The following is a 12500-nucleotide window of genomic DNA, read 5'->3' on the forward strand; positions in this document are numbered from 1 at the left end:
TATTATATTACATTATTATTATATTATATTATATTATATTATATTATATTATATTATATTATATTACATTATTGTTATATTATATTATTATTGTATTATATTATATTATTACTATATTATTATTATTATTATTATTATTATTATTATTATACTTTATTTTATTTTATTATATTACACTATTATTATATTATATTATATTATATTATATTATATTATATTATATTATATTATATTATATTTTATTATATTATATTATATTATATTATATTATATTATATTACATTATTATTATATTACATTATTATTATATTATATTATATTATATTATATTATATTATATTATATTATATTATATTATATTATATTATATTATATTATATATTATTATATTTTATTTTATTATATTACACTATAGAACATTGGATTATATATCTGGAGGATCCTGTTAAACATATTGACCAAATCAGCGTTGGTGAAAACGTGTCATACTCCACACATCCTCTAAATAGCATTACACCTTGCAGCAATGAGGAAGACTGTCCTTTCGTTTGGCTCTCACCCTTGTTCTACCTGGCTAATTAGCGCTCTGGCATGACCGAGACATCTGTGTCCGGCATAAACCGTGGATGATTTAAACTATTAGAGGATTTGCTGGACTGTGTGGCCTTCTTGGAGACAAATGAGGAGCCAGCGTTAGCTGCAGCCGTAAAGGACGCTTCAATTATGACAGCAGAGTTCAGCTGCTGAGCTTTGCCTCTTTATTTGTCACATACAGAGTCACTCATTTATTAATTTTCCTTTGGCTCAGAGTCTGATTATTAGAGATTGCCACAGCGGAATGAACCACCAACTATTCCAGCATATGTGTTAAGCAGCGGATGTGTGTTGCACTGATTGAGAGACCGGATCGCTTGCGGGAAGAAGCTTCTGTTGTTTCCCGACTGCAGCAGGAATGTGTGTGCGTCTGCGTTAGCATCTGTGCTAATTCTCGCGGGGATAAAGCTAGCGTCATCAGCAAACCCAAGTCACTGGTTTGCGCAGGTACTGTGGCATTTCAAGTCTGTTCATCCAGGAGAAACTGCACACATTATTGTTTTTCACCGGGGTAGTATCCACAAGAGTAAGCATACCACTTTATATCAAATCAACACCGAAAGATACATATTAAGATGCTAATATACACCGCTTTTACTTAGATTCTTTTTGTCTTGCGTGTAGAATCTACAAACAATGTTAAAACTTCAAGATGCCCGTTCATCTGTTTCATTTGTTCATCTTTTATCACCGCTTTGAAAGAGTAGCTAAATGAGCAGGACGCAACATTAAATTACATAAAGAAAAGCATTACTCATTGTATTTGACATTACAATGAGTTAAAGGGGCAGTTCAGCCACAAATGGGATTAATTCTCTGATTTACTCACTCTCGAGTCATCCAGTATAAATGACTTTCTTCTAAAACTCTAGCTCCTGCATGTTTCAGAATGGCAGTGAAAGACATCTGAGAATTTGAAGCCTGAAAAAGAGCATTCATTCATTGTAAAAAATAAATCCTTTGTTCGGCTCGGGGGTGTTAAAAGAGGTCTCCTGATACACGTGTAATAGAAAAAATATCCATATTTAAAGATCTATAAAGTGTCATTTCCAGCGTCCGCCTACTGTCATGCATGCGAGAGAGGCTTCTTCTTCTTCTTTCATGTTTTATTCAGATTATAGGTGCATTATTGTGACCTTCTGCTCTGAATTGTGAAGATAATAGGCCAGAAAGTGGCGTTTCAGTGTATGGTGTGTATATTATGGTCAAGCGTAGTGTTAGCTCTGGCAGAAAGTGATGAACGCTAAAGCGCAGAGAAAAAAGCTAAATTCATTCACTCTTTTTCCTTCAGATTAGTCTTTATTTTAGAGATTTCCACAGCGGAATGAACCGCCATCTATTCCAGCTTATGTTTTACACAGCGGATGCCCTTTAAGCTGTAACCCAGTACTGGGAAACATTCATTCCCACTCATACACTACAGCCAATTTAGTTGATCAGTTCCCCTATAGCGCATGTGTTTGAACTGTGGAAACCGGAGCACCCAGAGGAAACTCATGCCAACACTGGGAGAACATGCAAACTCCACACAGAAACGTCAACTGACCCAGCCGGGACTCAAACCAGCGACTTTCATGCTGTGGGGTGATTGTGCTACCCACTGCGCCAACATAACTCATTAATCCCAACAAGAAAATCTGATACAGACAGAATAGAGAAACAGAATATTAATTGAATAAAACAGTGGGCGTGGCTTGTTTTATTCCACTGCCAGCTGATTGGATGTAATTGTCATGATCGCTGGAGAACTACACACATAAAACTTGATGAACTACAACTCCCATAATGCACCTCACACAGACATCAGTTTCTGTTCTCTTGCTGATTACACACACAGCTGATTCTTGTAAGGACTCCTCATTAAGACTCTTCATACACACACACACACGCACTCTTAGCTGAGTCTTGTTTATTCGTAAGCATTACAACGCATTTTTCTCAGTTTGTCTTGCAGTGTTTTAGACTTGTTGCATTACATATTGTTGTTGATTCTTTGCCGTTTGTTTCTGACCACATTTTATTGGATCACCCTTCTGTTTGCTCCTGTTTTGACCATCGCCTGCAAGACTTTTCTTTCATAAACTGGTGTTTCTATGTGGAGTTTGCATGTTCTCCCCCTGTTGGCGTGGGTTTCCTCCGGGTGCTCCGGTTTACTCCACAATCCAAACACATGAGCTATAGGGGAATTGATGAACTAAATTGACCATAGTGTATGAGTAAGAATGAGTGTGTATGAGTGTTTTCTAGTATTGGGTTGCAGTTGGAAGGGGATCCACTGTGTAATACATATGCTGGAATAGTTGGCGATTCATTCCGTTGTGGCGACCCCTGATGCATAAAGGAACTAAGCCAAAGGAAAATGAATGAATGGCATGCACAGATGAATTGTTCATTGAATCATTATGGTTAGTTTTGAGTTCGTGTGTCCTTTACACATGACGATTTTATAATGGCATGACAGTTCACCAGAGGTGCTTGAGCTGGCTTACTCGCAACCGAAAAGTCTGATACTGACAGAAGCCTAGTGTTTACATGATAACACACACACTAAAAGACAGCAAGGATGAAACTCACTGCACAGAAGGGAAACAGAAAGAACCAAAGAGCGACATTTATCCAAGGCAGGTGCGAGCTAACAGAGACATCAAGAAGTGTGAGAAAGAGGACATCCAGCCGACCCCGAGGCTGTACAACTGCAAGAAGACATGTGCAAGACTAATAGACCCTGAGCACCAGCACTCCAACACTAAGCTCATATACATCACACTCACACACACACATACACACACAGGACTCGACAAACCCTAAATCAAGCTTTAGTCGAGCATGTGGGAACTCCAGCAACTGCACTCTGTCACACATTACCCTTTCCCACATTCCCAGATGCCGAGAGAAAAACGCTAATAAGCCCGTTTGGTGCCCTTTTGATCAGAGTTTGCCGAAAGCCACATCTCTCTTTCTTTTTTTTCCCCCTTTTGCTACTCTGAAACCCATTTTTATACAGTTGAAGTCAGAATTATTAGCCCTCCTGAATTATTAGCCCCCTGTATATTTCTGTTTAACAGAGAGAAGGTTTCTTCAACACATTTCTAAACACAATCATTTTAATAACTCATCTCTAATAAATGATTTATTTAATCGTTGCCATGATGACAGCACATATTATTAGACTAGATATTCTTCAAGACACTAGTATTCAGCTTAAAGTCACATTTAAAGGCTTAAATAGGGTAATTAGGGTAAAGTTAGGGTAATTAGGCAAGTCACTGGATCACAGTGGTTTGTTTTGGAGACATTTCAAAACTAATATTGCTCAACGGAGCTAATAATATTGAACTTAAAATGGCTTTAAAACAATTAAGAACTGCTTTTATTCTAGTCGAAATAAAACAAATAAGACTTTCTAAAGAAGAAAAAAATATTAGAGGTAATACTGTGAGAAATTCCTGAATCTGTTCAACATCATTTGGGAAATATCTGAAGAAGAAAATAATAGGCTTAAAATTTTGACTTCAACTGTAGGTTCTCCAAGAAAGCCATGGTATTATATCTCCCCACACGGCAACAATACTGATGCTGCATCAAGGTCAGTGTTTCAGATTTGAGAATGCATTTTTTTTTTTCGCACATTGTGTGTTTTCTACTGAGAGAATGCACGTTAACTTTGTAGTTCCAGGCCTTATAGGACACCCCTGGAGTGAGAAGTGCCGGAAAGAGAATCCTGAATGATCAGACTCAAGCAAAAGTACTATTATTTGCCCAACAAAGTAGGGAAAGTAGAGCAAAGTATCTGTTGTAAATATTACTTAAAGCATGAGTAAAATGTAGACCTTTTAAAAGTACTGAAGAGTAGTAAAAATTGAGGTTGATGCATTTACATGCAATTTGTGCATGTGTGCGTACACGTAACATTCTGTAGCGCAATTAATTAATGTTTAAAGGGGAAATGAAGCACTCAGCCAAGTTTACATTATTTTGTGCAATGGATTCCACTTTAATGTAAAGTTGAAGTCAGAACTATTAGCCCCCCTGAGTTATTCACCCCCATTTATTTTTTCCCCAATTTCTGTTTAACAGAGAGAATATTTTTTCAACATTTCTAATCATAATAGTTTTAATAACTCATCTTTAATAACCGATTTATTTTATCTTTGCCATGATGGCAGTAAATAATATTTTACTAGATACTTCTATACAGCTTAAAGTGACATTTAAAGGCTTAACTAGGTTAATTAGGTTAACTAGGCAGGTTAGGGTAATTAGGCAAGTCACTGTATAATAAGGGTTTGTCCTGTAGACCATCAAAAAATATATAGCTTAAAGAGGCTAATAATATTGACTATAAAATGGTGTTTGAAAAATTAAAAACTGCTTTTATTCTAGTCGAAATAAAACAAGTGCAACTTTCTCCGGAAATAAAAAATATTCTAAGACGTACTGTGAAAATTTCCTTGCTCTTTTAAACATCATTTGATAAATAATTTAAAAAAGAAAAAAAAAATCTAAGGGTGGCTAATTATTCTGACTTCAACTAGCAGAAAACGGCATGTTTTACAATTGATTTTAGACCTTGGGAGTCTTGGAATATCGCTGTGTCTGACGTTACAGGGTTGGTTCCATTCCCTCAGCTGAACAGATACTGTAGAAGTAAAGGACTGAACACAGAGACTGTAAAGTCTAATTTCACCAAATGCGTGAAGTGGTGGACATGGAGCTGGTGTAAACACAAGCATCAGATGTGTGTCTAATATAAAAATATATATTTATTATATTCTTTTCCTTTTAATTATCGATCATTTGATGCCCTTTGCTCCACTCTCTGTGTTACGCTGCTTAAAGTGGAAATCAATTTATAAAATAATGTAAATTTGACTGAGTGCTTAATTTTCCCTTAAAGGGTGCACTCACACTAAACCATCTGAACTGTACCCGGGTACGTTTCATGGTTCGTTTGACAAGTGTGAGTGGTCCAACTCAGGCGTGGTTCAGTTGGCCGGCCATGGCCTGGTTGGAAGAGGTGTGCCATAGCACGGTTCGGTGGGCCTTGGCATGGTAAGCTTGTAGAGTGAGTGCGAAGTGCAAAACTGAAGATGTGACGTCACTTTTAGGGACTGTTTTATATGGATTTATTAGTCATTCTTACTGTTTAATGAACACAAACTGTCGTAGTTTATTAAAGATGCAAACCCCTCACTGCACGACACCTTCAGCAAACCTCCTACAGCACCAAGACTTTTATGATAATTTACGAGCGTCACAAGTGCTGGTTCCAACCCCATTCGACACACTTGGGCTAGCTAATCAAGGCTTTCTAGAAACATTCATGCAGGTGTGTTGAGGCAAGTTGGAGCTAAAATCTGCAGGACACCGGCTCTCCAGGACAGAGTTTGGACACCTCTGATCTAAACAGTCTAGGTCTAGGTCACTGCGTGTAAAGATTTTGGACATTTTCTTGGAAACGTTTAATGCTTTCAGACGGCTTCGTGCATTTATAATGCGCCCATTTCTGGAAATCGTTCTGTATGATGCAACTTATTTTTTCTCTATGTGTGATTTGATTGGACAGAAATCACAGAACTGATTTTTCTACTCAGCCAATGCCATTACAAGAAAAAATAAAGTAGTGAAGGAAAAAAATAGTGGAGTAAAAGTGCTGATACAGCACTCAAAACCTACTCAAGAGAAAGTGAGGGTTGTCACTACATTGGAATTCAGTCCCAATCGATACTGACATTTTAAAAACGTCAATTTTCCGCTAACATTTGAGCGCTGCTGAGCACGTTCGTATACAGCGCTGATTTGCCATATTGTTCATGCGCTCAACAGAAATATCTGTAACTGGCCATGAAGGTCACCAGTTCATTGACCTCATCGTTGTTTACTGAGTGTAACAACAGAAACAGGAACAATAGAGCATTTCAAAGTCCCGTCTATAAGCTGGTTTGTTAATAAGCTGACATATGAGTGATTCTTTCATGGATTGCGTCTTTAAAACACTCCATTTTCCCTGTATCTGTGGTTACACTGAGTAAACAGCTGTGAGTTTGGTGAACTGATGACCTTCACGGCCACTCACAGTCATTTCTGTTGAACACAATGGCCAATCAGCGCTGTTTAAGAACGTGCTGAACAGCGCTCAAATGTTAGTGAGAAATGGATGGTTTTAACATTTCAGTATTGATTGGTACCGAATTCCAGTATTGTGACAATACTAGTACACATTTTTAAAACTATTAAATAAATAAGTGTAAAAACTACTAAATTACAGAAGTCTGAGTATCTGTAATTTGTTGCTTTACACCACAGGCAGAACGGCACTAGATAAGGTCTCTAACAGGACATGATGTCCCTCCGGTCTCAAATCGATAGTGCTAGAAATCGACGTAAAACAAATGAGGCGACAGGTTATTTTCAGAGAAATGGCTTGAGGAAAGGGAGAGCGGCGGCTGCTTATCAAATGAAGTGCGGGAGAGACAGCTGTCTGTCAGCAAAGGGGGAAAACACAAATCACAGATTCAACCTTCGCTGTCATTGCAGGAAAAGCGTGGAAGTGTCGCCGGTTTGCTGCCGGTCTCCGTAAATGAAGCTTTCGGTGTCATTTTTCAGCAGCCGAGCGCAGGGTTGTGTGTGAAGACATGCGTGGCTCATCACACACAGGAGAGGTACAACTCAGGTCTGCTCCGCCGTCAGGAATGCCTGTTTTTTTCTTCTTTTTTTTTCACCCAGCGTGAAGAAAAACTGGAAGAAACTGTAGAAATCGCAGAAGCATAAAGTTGTTGATGATAGCATTTAAAAGAGCCAGCGGTTCTGCACTCTCCCTTTTACAAAACCACATTCCTTATAGAATATATGTATATTTTATACAACAGTTCTGTCTGGTTCTTAAATCTGATTGGCTGATTGCCGTGTGCGATATTTTGCCAGTAACATCACACAAAGGCCTCTTCACCTCTGTGTATTACTCCGCCCACATACAGCAAGCAACAAGCAGGCTACAGTTTGACAAATATTACTGCTGTTAGACAACAAAGTTTTCTTTTGAGGCTATTTTTAGTGGAGACTGTAGATGTTCAGATTGCAACTATGGAGTTTATTTGTAAGAATAGTGCCTATTTTAAAATATTCACAATTTCTGAGAGCTCGGCGGTGGCAGTTGATGTTATCTATCCACAAGATGGCGCCAAAATCACATAATAAGCCCTTGCTCAGTGTGTTCTCTTGAGCGCAAATAAAAAACTGAAAAACGGAAGCCTCGTGGTTTTTAAGGTGGACCGGATAGAGTCAATAAGAAGCTGCGAATAAAGCTGGATTCAGCCTTGTCCCTCCTTATCGCAAACACAACAGCAGTCTGGTGAGAAATCTCTGTGGACGGATGGCATTTCATGTCATGTTCAGCCTTATAATCTTAAAATGTGAGCAAAATTTGCTGTTTTGTCATCACCTTAAGGGGGTCACACACCAGAAGCGCCGCTTCACATTACGCTATAGAGAATCATTCAAACACTAGCTCTACAGTGATGTTGGGGAATTAGTAACGGCTTCTGCTGTTCTGACGTCAGCTGCAGATGTAAATGAATAGCGGAAGAAAGTAGTTCCTCATACAAAAGGGTTTTAGACTCTCTGTGTTTGATTTTCTTTTTTATGCACAAGATTGTGCCGTCAAACTGTTGTATAAACGCAATATCACATGAGTAGCGTTGGCCTGCGGCCTCTTGCCAACGCACACCTACCACCAATGCTGATTGAAGTGTGATTGTGATATTGCTCATATATATATATATATATATATATATATATATATATATATATATATATATATATATATATATATATATATATATATATATATATATATATATATATATATATACAGTTGAAGTCAGAATTATTAGCCCCCCTGAATTATTAGCGCCCCTGTTTATTTTTCCCCCCAATTTCTGTTCTGTTCTGGGAAGATTGTTTCAACACATTTCTAAGCATAATAGTTTTAAAAACCTATTTCTAATAACTGATTTATTTTATCTTTGTCATGATGACAGTAAATAATATTTTACTAAATATTTTTCAAGACACTTCTATACAGCTTAAAGTGACATTAAAAGGCTTAACTAGGTTAATTAGGGTAACTAGGCAGGTTAGGGTAATTAGTCAAGTTATTGTATAACGATGGTTTGTTCTGTAGACTATCGGGGAAAAAAATTGCTTAAAGGGGCTAATAATTTTGTCCCAAAAATGGTTGTAAAAAAATTAATAACAGCTTTTATTCTAGCCAAAATAAAACAAATAAGACTTTCTCCAGAACAAAAAATATTATCAGACATACTGTGAACATTTCATTGCTCTGTTAAAAATCATTTGGGAAATATTTAAAAAAGAAAATAAAAATCAAAAGGGTGCTAATTATTCTGACTTCAACTGTATATATATATATATATATATACTTTTGTGATGTAAAAAAAATAAAAGGGGGGCCCTTAGATTTGCTGTAGCCCCAGGGTCCAATATGTTGTTAATCCGGCCCTGTATGGGGTCTATTTGGATGTAACTCATTTTTTTGACCACACTTCGTTATTATTGTTCATTTATTTTTTTTACCTGGAAATTAGAATTGAATTTAAAATGAATTTTAAACAAATATTTGCGCTTAACAATTGAAATTTCATATATAGGCTACTGATGCGCCAAATATTCGTCCGCAAGACTTTTATCACCAAAACAGTATGTTGTGAGGACGAAAACTGAAACCAAGGCCAGTGTGTCCGTCTGAAGCAGCATGTGTGTGGTGTGTCTATTTATACAATTCAGATCCTCTGCACTTCATCACTTATCGCACAGGTGTCAAACTCAGTTTCTGGAGGGCCGCAGCTCTGCACAGTTTAGTTCTAACCCTTATTAAACACACCTGATCAAACTAATTGAGTCCTTTAGGCTTGTTTTGAAACCTACAGGTAAGTGTGTTGGAGCAGGGTTGGAATTAAACTGTGCAGGGCTTCGGCCCTCGAGGAATTGAGTTTGACACCCCTGACTAATCGTATCTTTGCTTATCCAGAGCAGTGTCTTACATTCTCATGAAGATTGCTTCAAAAACATGGCTTCAAATGTAATAACTATAATGGTAAAGTAAGACAGTGCTGCATGTAGGTTTTATTTGCTACTGCTGCTGCTTGCTATTACTGATAGTCAGCTTTTTTTCCAGACCATTAGTCAGCAGATGCTTGATAAACACTACAAGTGGTTGCAGACACTTTGTAATTAGTCTGCCTATTTCAACCGGTTTGACCCATTTAAGTCGATTTGTGGACTCGCTGCATTTAAATGCAATTTATATATCAGCTTCATATGCTTACTTTACATATACACATGCATATACATATACATATACATATACATATACATATACATATACATATACATATACATATGCACATACATATACATATACACTGTAAATAAACCAAAAATGAAACCTAAAGATATTTTTATTTTATTTTTATTTCAGTTAGTCCAACACAGAATTATAAGCCATATGTTATAGTCCATTGTGTATTATTAATATACAAAATAAAATTTGTGTTGTTGTTATTTTTTTCCGTTATCTAGGGATCTTCCAAATAATAAAGCCAATTTTTCCCCCCCCCAGACTTATTTGTGTATTTGGTTTGTTGATTTGATTTATTGATTTATTTTTATTTTTATTTTATCACAGTTTTGAGGACTTACATTTTCAATTATTATTATTATTATTAATATAATCATTATTATTAATATTATTATTATTATCCTGGCAAAAACATTTGTTCATTATTTATTTATTGTATTTTATTGTATCATTATGTTGACATGAATGCAAAATTTATTTGTTTGATTGTTTGTTTGTTCGTTTGTTTGTTTGTTCGTTCGTTCGTTTGTTTTGGTTTTATTTTATTTTATTTTATTTTATTTTATTTTATTTTATTTTATTTTATTTTATTTTATTTTATTTTATTATTTGTTTATTTATTTCTTCTTCTTCTTCTTCTTCTATTATTATTATTATTATTAATTTTTATTATTATTATTATTATTATTATTATTATTATTATCTGGACATGAATGTATTTATTTATTTATTTATTTATTTATTTATTTGTTTGTTTGTTTGTTTGTTTGTTTGTGTTTGTTTGTTTATTATTATCATTAACTTGACTTTAATACAACATGTTCTCATTTATTTATTATTTATTTGATTATTATTATTATTATTATCCTGACATAAATACATTTATTTATTTATTAATTTATTTATTTATTTACTCATTTATTAATATTTTTATTATTATCTTGACATAAATACAACGTTTATTAATTTATTTGTTTATTTGTTTATTATTATTATTATTATTATTATTATTATTATTATTATTATTATTATTATAATCACTATTTTGATATTGATACAATATTTATTAATTAATTGTTTATTTATTTATTATTATTATTATTTTAATATTATTATTATTATTATTATTATCATTAGAATTCTGACAAAACATTTATTCATTATTTATTCATAGTATTTTAATATATAATTATCTTGACATGAATACAACATTTATCTATTTATTTAACAAATTATGTGTTTATTCATATCTTCTTCGTCTTCTTCTTCTTTTTCATATTATTATTATTATTATTATGTTTGTATTCACACATGATTATTAATAACTTTGCCTCCTGCAAGCCTCCCATCTCCCAATTACCAGAAATCGTCCCCTTTTACCTTTCAGAGATGACACAAGGCTTGTGAAAACACTTGACTCACAGATGTTAATTTAGGCCGTGTTAATGCAAAACCCTTTCAGAAGTCTCTCATTGTTTCCTCGTCATCTGTTCTAAGTCTATACTCCTCTCTTAAGTCATTTGAAAAACTTTGTTTCACAGCACTTTCCCTGTTATGAATCATTTATGTCCTTATTCGCAAGCTGCTCGGCTTAAAAGCATTTGCTAAATGAATAAATGCAAATGTAGCATGTCCAATAGCTGCGTTGTTTATTGTAGAAAAGCATGTATTTTTTAAAACTTATCCAGCAAAACTATGAATCACGCCGCAGCTGGTGGAGAAGCGGAGAAGATAAAATACTGAACAAGCCTCGCTTCATTTCCTGAAAGAGGGATATTTAATAAAACATCCCAGAGTCACAATTCAAAGCCAGCGGAGGTCTATTTTGTCTTGTTCACGCAGGATTTGCAGGCACGCGTACCTGGCAGCTCTGACCCATATATCTGGAAAACGACAAGCCATTCAATTATTCTCCCTGATGAGTTTCCACGCCAGGGGAATTAATGTCTCTCAGCTTCTCTTCACACTCCATTCTTGCACATAAATAGAGGTCTGAATGAAGATGGCAAAGCTGAAATGGCTGCACCAATCCTGAAAAAAATAATAATGAGGAGCTAAACATTGCGTAATGTTGTGGCTGTGATTTTTTCTGTTTAAATGCATGCGAGAGTGTGAATAGCAGGTTGAAAGGGACATTTGCATGCTTTTTTAAATATTTCCCAAGTACTGTTTAAAGGAGAGATTTATTAACATCATTTTTAAACATAAGTGTCATGGTTGAGATTGGGGATGGATGAGGATTCAGTTGCAGGGACAAAAAATGGGTTTATTAATTATAAAATAAAACAAAAATGCAACAAAAACAACCCGATGGGGGAAACATTAACAAAAGACAAAAACAAACTTGGCAGGGGAGAGGCAGAGCTGAGCAAGGCTAGACAAGATGATAACGATGACAACGAACTGAAACAGGAAAGCAAGCAAGAGGGAACCATAAAGGAGACACAATTAATTAACAGACAGTTGAACAGGATTAACTAATAATGTGACTAGACAATAGACTAGACAAGAGACAAGACATGCGCTC

At 35.2% G+C, this 12500-nt stretch overlaps 1 long non-coding RNA gene across 1 annotated transcript in view; it reads right to left on the reverse strand.

The window, feature by feature from the left end:
* Nucleotides 1-5703: 5703 nt before the first annotated feature.
* The window catches only part of LOC147839840 (uncharacterized), an 88222-nt gene continuing 81425 nt past the window's right edge, over nt 5704-12500 (reverse strand). Inside the window, exons 2-3 of the long non-coding RNA XR_015515453.1 lie at nt 11835-12004; nt 5704-7342 (exon numbers count right to left, since the gene is read on the reverse strand). This is a non-coding gene — a long non-coding RNA (uncharacterized LOC147839840). The remainder of the gene's footprint in view (nt 7343-11834; nt 12005-12500) is intronic.

Source organism: Danio rerio, chromosome 18 (assembly GCF_052040795.2).
Source record: "Danio rerio strain M-AB ecotype USA chromosome 18, GRCz13ab, whole genome shotgun sequence".
NCBI lineage: Eukaryota > Metazoa > Chordata > Actinopteri > Cypriniformes > Danionidae > Danio > Danio rerio.